Below are 12,865 nucleotides of genomic sequence, written 5' to 3' on the forward strand. Positions count from 1 at the left end.
AAGGGTGAGAGTAACTTCTTACTATGGCTAATCTCTGGGCTGTTTCCCAGTTTAGGGTTGGCATCACAGATCCTCTCTCACCTTGTAACAACCCCCTGTATATGATTCCAGAACACTTAAGTAGTTTCTGTTTTCTTAGACCTGACTAATACATTGACTAACCTGAGAAGGTAAAAGGCATTTGTTAGAAGACTGCTGGGGTCATTTACAAATTGAACAGAGAGCTGAACAAAGAGCTTGGGAATATACAAACTAGGACAGTTTTAGGAAACACAGTATTAGGAATTCAAGGACAATCTCTTGAGCATTGCCATCAGATGACTCAGCTCCAACTACCTTCTGCTTCGTGCGCATCTCCACTGGAGAGTCAAATTTCCAGAAGAGGGAACTTCATCAGTCAAGCTTGAGGTGCAGGTCTATCCCTGTGATGGAGGTGGTGGTGGTGGTGATGTTTGAGAGAGCCAAAAGAATCCCAAAGAATGAAAGGCAGAAGTGTTTCTCAGAGGATAGGTTTCCAGAAAGACAAAATAACAGATGTCCACTACCGTAACATTGACCTTGCTATCAGATTTTGGTCCTGAATCTTATATGGTCAGGACACTGATTTTGTGGGCACTCTGAGAATGAGAACATGTCCCAGGAACAGACTCATATTAATAAGGTTTGCAGAGATTGAGTTTATCAAAAGGCTAATTTACTCATTTATAATAAAAAATATAACTGTCAAATAAACTAGATGCTCAAGATGGCATTCTTTCCTTTTAGTGAAACCACGTGGAAATCAGATAGTAGAAAATTAATTTATGAGCATGAAATTAGACCAAAGGTATTCTCTGAGAAATGTTCCAAGTAACATGTATCTTGACTATTGAGACATCCTGAGAAGTGTCTGTCCACTAAAGTAATCTGAGATACTATTACTCACCGTTGCAGGTTGGGTTCTCAGGAAGTAATGCTGAGACAATTTGGGGTGCACTGTATTTGTTAGAAATCAAACCTGTGAAAGAAAGGGGGAGGAAGCAGGATGGGTTAAAGTGAGAAGGTAAACTATGAGACAGACCTAGCAAAGCCTTAGCCCACCGAGTAGGGAGCTTGGATCACATCCTACCCATCTGCATGGTCCAGTGCGGGGTCAAGATAGCAGGCCTTTGGGCTTCCCTGCCTGGTGGCGCAGTGGTTGAGAGTCCGCCTGCCGATGCAGGGGACACGGGTTCGTGACCCGGTCTGGGAAGATCCCACATGCCGCGGAGCGGCTGGGCCCATGAGCCATGGCCGCTGGGCCTGCGCGTCCGGAGCCTGTGCTCTGCAACGGGAGAGGCCACAATGGTGAGAGGCCTGTGTACCGCAAAAAAAAAAAAAGATAGCAGGCCTTTGCCCTCCTGCCTCACTCGTCACTGCCTGCCCCGAAAAGGTCATGACATTGGACCAGCAGCTCTCTGCAGTGGAGGCAGACCCTGAAGGAGCTGGATGGCACATCTTCATATGTATCAAACTCATTGTGGGCAACTCTTGCTCTGGAAGCAGCACACCTCAGAGCCACTTAGCCAAGACCTCCTCTCCTCTTTTCAAAAAAAGACTTTGTGATCTTCAAGTTTCTACTTCTTCTTGTATGGTGTTTCCATGTGCCCTGACAATGTTTGCCTCTTACTCTCCTTTTAAAAATGCTCCTTTCTGTTCACCCCATCTCTCCCTAAAAGAGGGTTACAATGGAAGTAATTTCTGCTCAAAAATATCCAATCACTTTGTATTTTTATCACCTTGAGATGACTGCTGGATAACTGTGATTGCTATTTTGGGTGTTTCCAAACCTCCTAGACAGATAGGGAAGATCTCTAATTTTACTCTCACTCATGGCAATCCATCCAGTGTGGATGTCACTGCATTGACTCTGAGAACAATTTTGACCAAACATAATAGGTATTCATTAAATATTGGTTTCTTCCTTCCCTCTTTTTCTATTTCCTTTCTACTCTTCTTAAATAGAAGGGCTTAACAGAGCATTCAAGAACAGACTAGATGGTGTGATAAATCCTATTTTGGCCTGGTTTTAGTGTCTCTAGACTTAGATCACACTCAGGATGAATGCTGCATCACATCCTCTGGATTTACCTGAACCCAAATAAATAAATTATAAAGGCAGATAGTCCTTATATCATGACAAAAGAATCCTAGACAAAAGGCACATGTGTTAAAGTGGTGGCACTGCTTACATTTCAAGAAACTAGATCAGTGATAATTCTTGTCACTGTCAGTTTAATAAATACAGTTATTTTTTCCTTCTCCATAAAATCTGCCATAAAAACCAAAGTTAAAATTGACATGTCATTACTTGGTGAAGTCATTCTAAGAGCCTCCAGGCATGGTTCACAGCCCATGTATTCATGGATTACAAAGGGTTGTAGCTCAGTTACTTTCAGAAATCAAATTACAAACTACAGTACATACATATATGTATGCCTTAAAAGAAAAATATAGAGCACTTGAAGTTGAATATCAAACTAATATATACCCTATCTCAATTCAGTCTTTTACAAGGTAATGTCTAAGAAGTATTTCTGATGTTATTATTTGACTGTGCTTGCCATCCCCCATGAACATTTATCCAGCACTCGCTCTGCCTCTACATGCATTCTTTTCCTGCCTTCCCAAACCTCAAGTCCCAGTGTCTTTTTTTTCTGCAGTTATGTCCCTCAAGATAATCCCACTGTATCTAGAAGCAAACATTCTCTACATTGAAATTGCCTCACACCAGTCATCAATCCAAAATCTAAGCATCATTGAGCAGAAAAATAGAAGGACAACATCATGGTTCAATAATCAAAGGCTTGATTATTTAATCAAGTTTCAGGCCCTTATAACAAAAACAGATGCCTATTTAATTTTTATTCACACACCACCTCATAAACACACCATAAAAGTCTACAGAATGCCTATTTAAATAATAGATTGGGAATATGAGTTTCTGTGCACATATAGACACCAAATTTTTCTTGAGTATATTCAATTCTGGGAATTTGCACAGAACTGATGTGAAATGTTTTGGCCCACTCCAATTATGCTGCTTGGGCAGCCAGGGTTCTCAGGTTTAGCTGTGTAAAATGTAGTCCCCGGGGCTTCCCTGGTGGCACAGTGGTTGAGAATCTGCCTGCTAATGCAGGGGACACGGGTTCGAGTCCTGGTCTGGGAGGATCCCACATGCCACGGAACAACTAGGCCCATGAGCCACAACTACTGAGCCTGCGCGTCTGGAGCTTGTGCTCTGCAACAAGAGAGACCGTGATAGTGAGAGGCCCGCGCACCGCGATGAAGAGTGGCCCCCGCTCGCCGCAACTAGAGAAAGCCCTCGCACAGAAACGAAGACCCAACACAGCCAAAAATAAATAAATAAATGACTAAACTCCTACCCCCAGCATCTTAAAAAAAAATGTAGACCCCATTCAGTTGGCCTACACAGTAGAATAATAGGAAAAAAATTGTTCTGGACATTTGTGGCTTACTTTTGCCACCTGCCATTTCATGCAATCAAGTGTTGAAGCTGCTGCCTCAAATACATTCTCTGCATTGATTTATTTTTCTTGTCTTGTAGAGTTATGGTTTATCTCTCTTTTCTTCTTTTTTTGGCTAGACTATGTGATGCCTTCAAATACCTAATCTATGAACTTGTGAGCATTTCAATTCATCAAGACAAATCAATCTATAACACCTTGAGGATTTTCTCCAGGTTGAAGCAAAAAGTGCACCCATGACAAACTTCCTCTGTGATAAGGTATCCCCACCTGCCTCAGGCTGTGGCACATAGATTGCACGTGCACACACACGCCTGTGTGTGTGTGTGTGTGTGTGTACAGTTCTGTCAATATACCCCTCCCCTTATGCTATTTTGAGTTACACAGAAGGAAGTAATTTCAGAGGTAACAGTCAGAAGTCAATTCAATAGTGTCAATTTGAATCTACATGAGAGACAACTCCAGTATTTCAGAAAACTCTAGATCCTTATATAGTAAGTATATTCAAAATACACAATAGCCCTAAATTTTTAAAATGTATTTGATCAACTTCTTATACATTTTCTCTTACCGTTAACAGACCACCACATCTGTATACCAGATCTCACTAATTTGGTCATCTTCTTTTTCCTTAAACTCCCAAATCAATTTCCATATCATGTTGAGGATTGTTGCATTAATCTGAATTCATCTTTCCCAAACAGTAGATCTCTGTTCTAGCAACTCTAGTCTCCATGAGAGACATTGGGGAGTGGGGTGAGCATGGGGGTATAATGGAACTGTTCTATATCTTGACTGTGGTGGTGTTAGTTACAAAATTCTGTGTTTTTGTCAAAACTCATAGACAAAATGCATTCTGTGCATTCAAATGAATGGATTTTACTTGTATATAAATTATACTTCAATAAAGCTAGCTTACATTTAAAAAGTGCTCTGAAATTAGATTGATTCCATTCACATGAAATTCTAAATCAGACAAAACTAACCTACAGCAAGGTCCTCAACCCTGGTACAGCCTCCCTGTTGGGCTGCATGGGTTTTTGTTGTGGGCGGGACCAGCTGCAGGGCCAGTTGCAGAGGACGCAGCTCTTTGAATAGGCCCTATGTTTGGCTTAATACTCTGCTGTCACCATCTAGAATTTCTTAATAATTTGCTCTTTGAACTTGCGTTTTGTAAGTGAAATCAGAAGGAACAATGGAACATGTATGTGCACAGAGGAGATACACTAGGTGTCTTGTGTGTATGTGTGAGCTCAGGTCCACGAGCATGGCAAGCAGCAAGCAATGAGAGCACAGGCCAGTTGGCCTGTGCATTGTCCACACCTGCTGTGGGACCCCAAAGATGAGTCCAGGGCCAAGAGACTGGGGCCCAGAATGTTGGCAGTGACAGCAGAAATAGCAGAAGCAGTAGCAGTGGTGGTGGCCCAGGAGGGGAAGGGTTTCACATGGGATTGGCACCAGGACTTTCAGTGGGAGAACAGCTTGCCTGTCCATCTCCAGAGCCCATGTTTACATCATTTGCACAAATGTTAACTCTCCAGACTAAGCACCATGACAAGAACTGCTGGCACTCAGGCAGTAAACTTTGTCAGTAAATTATAATAAAATAAAAGCATACGAAGTGGACATTGCAATAAAGCATATTAGGGAGTTATTTGACTGTAAACAATTTAGAGTCTCTGGTTTTGAAAACTGCTGTAACATTGGGAAACAAATATCCACAGGCTTAGAAATAGAAATTAAATTTAAAATTGTTGCATTTTATGGCAAAGAAAACTGTTTTTATATGATGCTTCAAATGAGCTAATTATTAATGAGGAAAATACTTTTTAAATTAATTTTTCTTTGTAAATGAAAATACAGCAATAGAATACATAAACAAACATTTAAAAAATTTACTGGGGTATAGTTAATTTACAATGTTGTATTAATTTCAGTTGTACAGCAAAGTGATTCAGTTATACACATAAATATATTCATTCTTTTTCAGATTCTTTTTCCATATAGGATATTGCAGAAATATTGAGTATTGTGCTATACAGTAGGTCCTTTTTGGTTATCTATTTTACATATAGATACAATATATCTATATTTTAGTGTGTATATGTTAATCCCAAGCTCCTAATTTATCCCTCCCCTCCATGTTTCCCCTTTGGTAACGATAAGTTTGTTTTCGAAATCTGTGAGTCTGTTCCTGTTTTGTAAATAAGTTCATTTATATCATTTTTTAAATGTAGACGCAAAATACAAGTGATATCATATATTTGTCTTTCGTTGTCTGACTTACTTAGTATGATAATCTCTAGATCCATCCAGGTTCCTACAAATGGCATTATTTTGTTCTTTTTTATGGCTGAGTAATATTCCATTGTATATATTTATGTACTACATAGTCTTTATCCATTTTAAATTATATACAAATCATGAAGCCATTTTCAATTTCCACAAGTTACAGAAAATGTCAGAGGAAATATTAGAATGCCATTGTATAAATTTACGTTTAAAAATAAATTCAGACTTAGATGAAACTAATTTGTATGAAGAGTTCAATCTTTTTAGAAAAATTCTTCCATAAGAATCATCAACAGAAAGATATTTAACTTTTCTCAGAATTAAAAATTATCAAAAATTATTTGCAGCCTTGCATTTGCCGAGTTATTGATGTCACTTTGAATTATATTGATTCAAAATGAAGTTGCTAAAAGTATAAATTCTGGTGACCTATCAAATGAATTTGTGGAAAAGCAAGCCCCCAAAATCTCATGGTCAACCAACATACCACATTAATAAAATATTAGTTATTTGTTTTATAAAATTACAACACCAAAATCAGGAGAAATGCCTGCAATTGGAAATTGTGACTCTATTGGTGAAGACTTACAGGGTTTATAAAATGAGGCGGCAAGAGCCATAATCTATGCCAGTGACATATTCCAACTCCAAATGAAGCCTCTTGTGTTGCTGAGGAAAGTCCAGCTTAGAAACCATAGCTGGCACATCTACCTTTGGTGAGAACACAAGTCACATCAGCAGCAGGTGAACCTTTCCATACACCACCAGGCAGTTTTTAAATAGATTTTGGTTGGGCTCAACAATTTCTCTGGTTTAGTTTGGCTTTGTCTTCCTTGAAACTGAGGCCTAACCAGTGACTGCAATGATGAAAACCTTCATTATTCATCTAGCCAGAGCTCCATCTTGTATGTCAATAGGTTAGCAACCACATTTTATAGCACATAAAACATAGGACAGAGAGCCAGAAAACGCACATTAAACAGTCATTTCATGATTCACCCCAAAACAGTGGTGTGACTGAAAATTTTCCCTAATTGGAACGTTTTTACTTTTAATTTTTGTAGAACAAAAATGGCATTAGCTTTATTGTTTCATAAACAGTAATATATGTCAGGTGTAAAAAAAGTCAATACAAAAATATTTAGAGGAAAAAAAAGCCATTGGAACATTTTCTCCAATAATTACTTTCAGTGTTTTTCTAGGCATATATTTTTTTTACAACTCTGAGAAAATAAGCTATTATATTTTAACCAGCTTTTCCACTTAGTACACTGTGGTCATCTTTCCATGTCAATCACTGTACCTCTCTATTATTATTTTTAATAACTGAGTGGATATATGATAAATATTTATCAGGATTCATCATTAGACATTTCATTTGTTTTCTACTTCTCATTAATACAAATAATGCTCCTGTGAACATCTTTACACATATGTCTGTATGCTTTTATTCAATCAATTCCTTAGAATAAATTTTTAGAAGTAGTATCCTCAGGTCAAAGCATACACAAATTTTAATTCTCACACATTTTTCCAAATTGCTCTCCAAATGGTAGTGCCTTTTATAGTCCTACCAATAAGTTTTCCCTAAATCCTCAGGAACACTGAGCATTCTCATCTTTTTAACCTTTATCAATCTGATAAAGGGGAATAATATTTCATGGTTGTTTTAGTTTCTGTTACTATTCATTTTGTTATTAGTAAACTGAACACTTGATAATTTATTGAATATTTGTGTGATTTTTTTCTTTTCATTTCCTTATTCAGTTTATCCATAAAATTTATTTATTCAGAATAAATAGTGTAATTTTCACAAAAAGGGTAGATTTTGTTAATGGGTCATTTCATGTGTCCCTGTATTTATCCACTCTTCCCTGCCCTCACTCTCAGCAGATGATCAAACTCCATCCATCTCCTAGGCTTTCCCCCTACAAATTAGCCTACATCTGTGCCCATCTTTTCTTCCCACAGCTGTTTCCAATGGAATGGTCCTTCTGAAGATCAGTACCTCACCTGTGTTCCTCCCATCCGCCCTCCCCCAGGACTTCATCCCCCCACTTTGTTTCCAATCTCTTTCCATCAGCATTTCAACACATACAAGTCATTACCATCCTTAAAACTCTAAAACCTGTTCCCAACTTTCTTCTTTCTCGACTAACTACTCTCTCTTTTATCCCCTCAGAGCTTTCAAATTATTTAAAAAGAGCTGTTTACGCTTACTCTTTCAATTTCCCATGCAATCCGTTACCTTGCCAATTACTACAACATCTGTATCCCGACACTCCTAAGAGTGCTTGGCCTTTTGGAAGTGCTAAAAAATAAATTATTAAATGATTGAATAAATCTGGTTGTCCATGCTGAAAACATGCATCCTTAAACCTTCCTTCTACTTACTCCTTCATTCAGTCCATCCCCAAGTTTTTCAATTGATACTCCTTAAAGAGCACTGGTATCTGTTACCTTCTCTTCATTCTCACTGTCATTACCTTAGTTCTAGTTCAAACTACTGGCATCCTTCACCTTGATTACTGTTACAGCTCCTTAACAGGTCGGGCCCAGCTCCAGGTGTCTCAGAACACAGCAGCTTGAATGACCTTTCACAATATTCCTTCCTTGCTTAAAAATGCCACTTCATGTATTCCCACAGACTCCAGTATTACATGCAAGCTCCTTACCACAGTATATACTTCATGGCCTTGCACTGCTCACCCATCAGAGTCTATATTCAAAACATACTTAACTGTAATTTCCAAAACGGGCTGTTTTTTCTCTTGCCTCTAGAAATTTGTACCTGCCCCTCCTTTTGCCCAGCTGCCCTTCGCCTCCAATCTTTCATTCTTTTTACCTGGCAAACTCCTACTTGTTATTTCAACTCACTGATTCTGGGAAGCATTCCCTGCTCCCCTGAGACTCAGGTGCCCCCATGTTTTCTCCACGACAGCCCATACTCACCTGTATAGCAAGACTTAAGCCATTCTCTTTAATTATCTGTTTACTTGCTTGACAGGTCTATTGAATGAGTTGAATTAGACATTTTCTCCCACGAATGCTTTTAAACATTGGCAGATCTCCCTTCTTCCTGGTAACATCTGGGGCATATTTATTACTTTTAATATCTTCAGGCAACAAAGAGCAGTCTTGTTTTCAGACATTAAGAAATGCAGTTAAATGGTCAGGTCATTTAAGATGGTTGTTCTCTTGCTCTCTGTACAATCCCTGCTTGACCAGGCCCTGCTTCATTCACATGACTATCCAATCCTCTTAATTATAGGGCTTAATCAGTAACTGCTTATGTGCTTCTCATGGCCCCAGTTGCTGGTTTGCCTGCTAACTGTGAGCCAACCTGACATCAATTCCCTCTATAAACAGTAGCCTCCTCCCCTGAGTAGAAGATTGCTGCCATGTCCTTCTTGCCATCAACTGTTCATGGTGAGGTGTCACTCCAGAACCTTTGCTGTGGGCGGGTAAGATTCTCTATCCAATATACCATTGATGTCTCTGTCGATGTCTCTGGGCTCTTTCTTCAGTCTCAAGGCTGGGCAATTACAAGGCTTGCAGGCCTGCAGGCTGCAGCCCAACTGTAGTCAAGTTCAATATCGGCATTTCCATCTTTCATCCAATTCTGTTTCCGCTTATAGTGCCTCCAAGACTGGGGTCAGGGAGAGGGATGAGAAGAAAAGAGGCAAAGTTCTATTTATCTAACTGGTGCTATTTGTAGCTCTAATTTGGCTATTGAATGCCCGCATGGAAATGCTGGCTCTATTATGAACACGTTGTAGATTCTTCAGTGATCTTTGTGGATATGACCTCACTAACTAGTCTAACACTAACATCACATTCACTATTCTGTGAATCTCTTCACTCCTCAGCTTCTGCATCCAGCAGAATAGCTCAGGTTCCCTCACCCTGCGGGTCAGCTCTCTGACCCTGGATCCTTTCAGGATGACTCCGGCTTGGCTGCCCTTCTGCAGAGGCTGCTCTGCCCACCAGTACACTTCTGTACCCTTGCCCTAGCAAACTCTGGAAGTGTGGGACATTCCCATTACGACCATCTCTCTTTTTAAAGGTCATTGCTGTTTCCTCCCCCACCCTCCAAATGAGACTTAGAACAGTCTCATTTGTTCTAAGTCTTAAGTCCAGGTGACGTATTTCTTTTCCTCCTGGCCCCCACAGCTCCAACTTGTCTTAAGGGGAGGCAGTAGGAATTTCCTTTTTCTCCCTAATGGGGAATGGAGGGGAATAGCCATAAAGCTCTCTACTCCTATAAATTAACTTCAAAGAAATTCTTTAAAAAAAAACAAAAAAGCGATTTAAGCTTATCTTATTTACGTCGAATTTAGATGAAAGACTAGGAGTCACAGGGTTGACTTTGCTATCTCACAGCAGTTCCTGTGGAGATGGCCCTTGCCCTGTCTCTAATATGTAGGCACATTGAAGCAATAGGGAGAGTCCCATGTGACATGTTATGTTTGTCTTCCCTTGACGACTGGGCCTGTATCTTCTTCAACCTCATATTCGCAATATTAGAGCTGAGTAGAGCTGCAATAGATTACAGGGAATGATAGCTAATTGCTATGCATAATTATACATTTATGATAGCAATACGCTTTGCTACAGAAGTAGGGAATGGCCAAGTCTCTTTGAAGACATTAGGAAAGACTCATGCATATGAAATTTTCTTAAAAGTATCAATTAGTTTTTAAGGAAAGGTACAAAGTTTCCTTCTCTATTTTTGACTAGTTTGTTATTTTATTGTTTTGTAGAAGAACATAATGTTTTAAATTATCTACCATCATTTTAAAACATCAAAATTAATATTAGTGCTCATATCAAGCTTGTCTGAACTTAACATTTAAAACAGGAATGGTTTTAGCTTTAAGTAAATAATTATAAAATTCCAGTTCCAAAAGTTGTCTAGGGCCTTTCTTGGTTGGAAGTAAGAGAAGCCCCTTGGATTTAATTTTAGCTGAAAAAGTTTATTATAAAGATGACAGTGGTCAGCATGGAACCAAAAGGCAAAACTTGCTGGATTTCAGGAACACACCGGAACCTGAGACTACTCCAGAATGCTCTGGTGAAGCTCCCAAATTCTCTCCCATTCTGTTTCCCAGCTTTTTGTATTCTGTAGTCCACACGGTTTAACAGCTACTGCTAATGGCTTCTGAGTCCACACATTACTGGTTTCACCGTCCTTAATCCTGCTTGCTCTCAGTCTTAGTTCCAAATTGATCAGGTAACCCAGGTGCACCAATCTAATCAACCAGGGCTGTGCCATTATGTAGATCACGGAGGAGGGCATTTTCCAGAAGTAGGAATGGGTGACTGGACTTCTAACCTAAGAGATAACTAGGACAGATATTTCAAAGCCTTAGTTCTTTATCTCAAGAAAACTTTCATCTCAGGATTTTGGCAATCGATTTAGGTATTGAGAAGAGATGTTATTCACTCTATTACTCTGACATGATTTATATTCTATTCAAAGACCGGGGAATCTTGTTTCTTAATGGGGAAACTTCATTGTTATAACCTCACTGTTACTTTTACCATTAGTTTCAGTCCACAGTTGCTGTTCTATTTGAAATCGGAGAAGAGAAAAAACAACAACATCTCTAAGTATAAATGAATAGGAAAATCAGATTTTAAACTCAACCAAACTCCAAATTTACTGGGCTTCCTTTCAAATTGTAACTTGTTGGAGAGCTCGGCAAGGGTCTAATCAGAAATTACATTTGACCTAGCTAAACCATTTATTCTTTTTCATTTGAGGATACACACATTATAAATATGTGCCCATTTTGGCAATGATCTAATCTCTTTTCAAGTAAATTAGGCTCTATGATTTTTTAAACACTATCGAACAGGCTTCTCCTTTGTATTACCATATTAATTTCTGTGGAACACTTTCATTTTACTTCCTCCAGACTGCTTTTCAACACTCCTCATGTGTTTTCCTCCAGCTCTTTCCTCCCCTGTTGCACAGATATGCACAGAGCACATAAATCTGGTATACACCAAGGAAATAATGGATTCCAGGGCCTTATAAATATTAGGAGTGAGAGAGTTCAGAGGAGAGGGGAGAACTGGGGGAAGAAATAAAGAATACCATAGGTAGTTGAAGGCAAGCATAGAGTTCTCTCCATTCACAATAGGATGCATTCCCATAATCGAAGTTTCTTTTTTTCATTCTCAGGCAAACATGGCAAGTACAGGATAATCTTAGAAGGTAAGAGGTTCTGGGTCACTTTTATAGAAAAGTACCACCACAGGTGTACACAGTTCTAATAAAACCTTATTCATATTTACAATGTCGTCAGTAATAGTTAAGTTTAATGAAGTAGCTCTGTATTTGTTTATTTCCATCAACAAGGTACAGTTTTATATTGAGACCCATTTAACTGCTAAACTCACAACATACATAACACTCACAATTTATTAACTGTAGAACTGAATACACAACACCCTCCAGAGTCTTCATATTTCTGAGCACTTGTCTGCATCATTTTAGGTCTAAAATAAATAGCCATGAAGCTGAACATTAACTCTCTTTATCATTTGGTGGACATAACTTGTTTGGAAAATAATGGTATAGCCAGCTATTTTAACTGCATCTTTTCTTTCAAGTCAGAAGGCATTCCTCATTATGGTGAATTTAAACGAGTGGAGAATGGCAAAGAGGTTGTTATTTAGACAGCAAGCGGCAACCTGATTTTACAATTTTTGTCTCCCTCTCTTCCTCAGTATTCCTAAGTGAGCAGCCTGAAACTGATTGGAACACAAGTCATGGCTCTTTGCTCCAACACATTTTTGTTTTTTAATTTTAGGCGAAATCAACTTGACCTATTTACACTTTTGGGGCATCTGTCACTCCAAAAATCCTAGATAAGAAAGAATGAATCAGACTATGGGCCAAGATTGAACTAATTTGCTATTGCTTTCTTGGGGCCAAAAGAATAAAATCTCTCTCTAGTGAGAGGGGTAAAGATTTTTCCTAAATAGAATGGTTGTTTTTCCTGATACTAATGTTGGGAAAAGGGAAGCTAGGAGGATATTTTACTTTCCTTGGAATG

The sequence above is a fragment of the Leucopleurus acutus genome (genome assembly GCF_964270905.1).
Source record: "Leucopleurus acutus genome assembly, chromosome: 5".
NCBI classification, from domain to species: domain Eukaryota; kingdom Metazoa; phylum Chordata; class Mammalia; order Artiodactyla; family Delphinidae; genus Leucopleurus; species Leucopleurus acutus.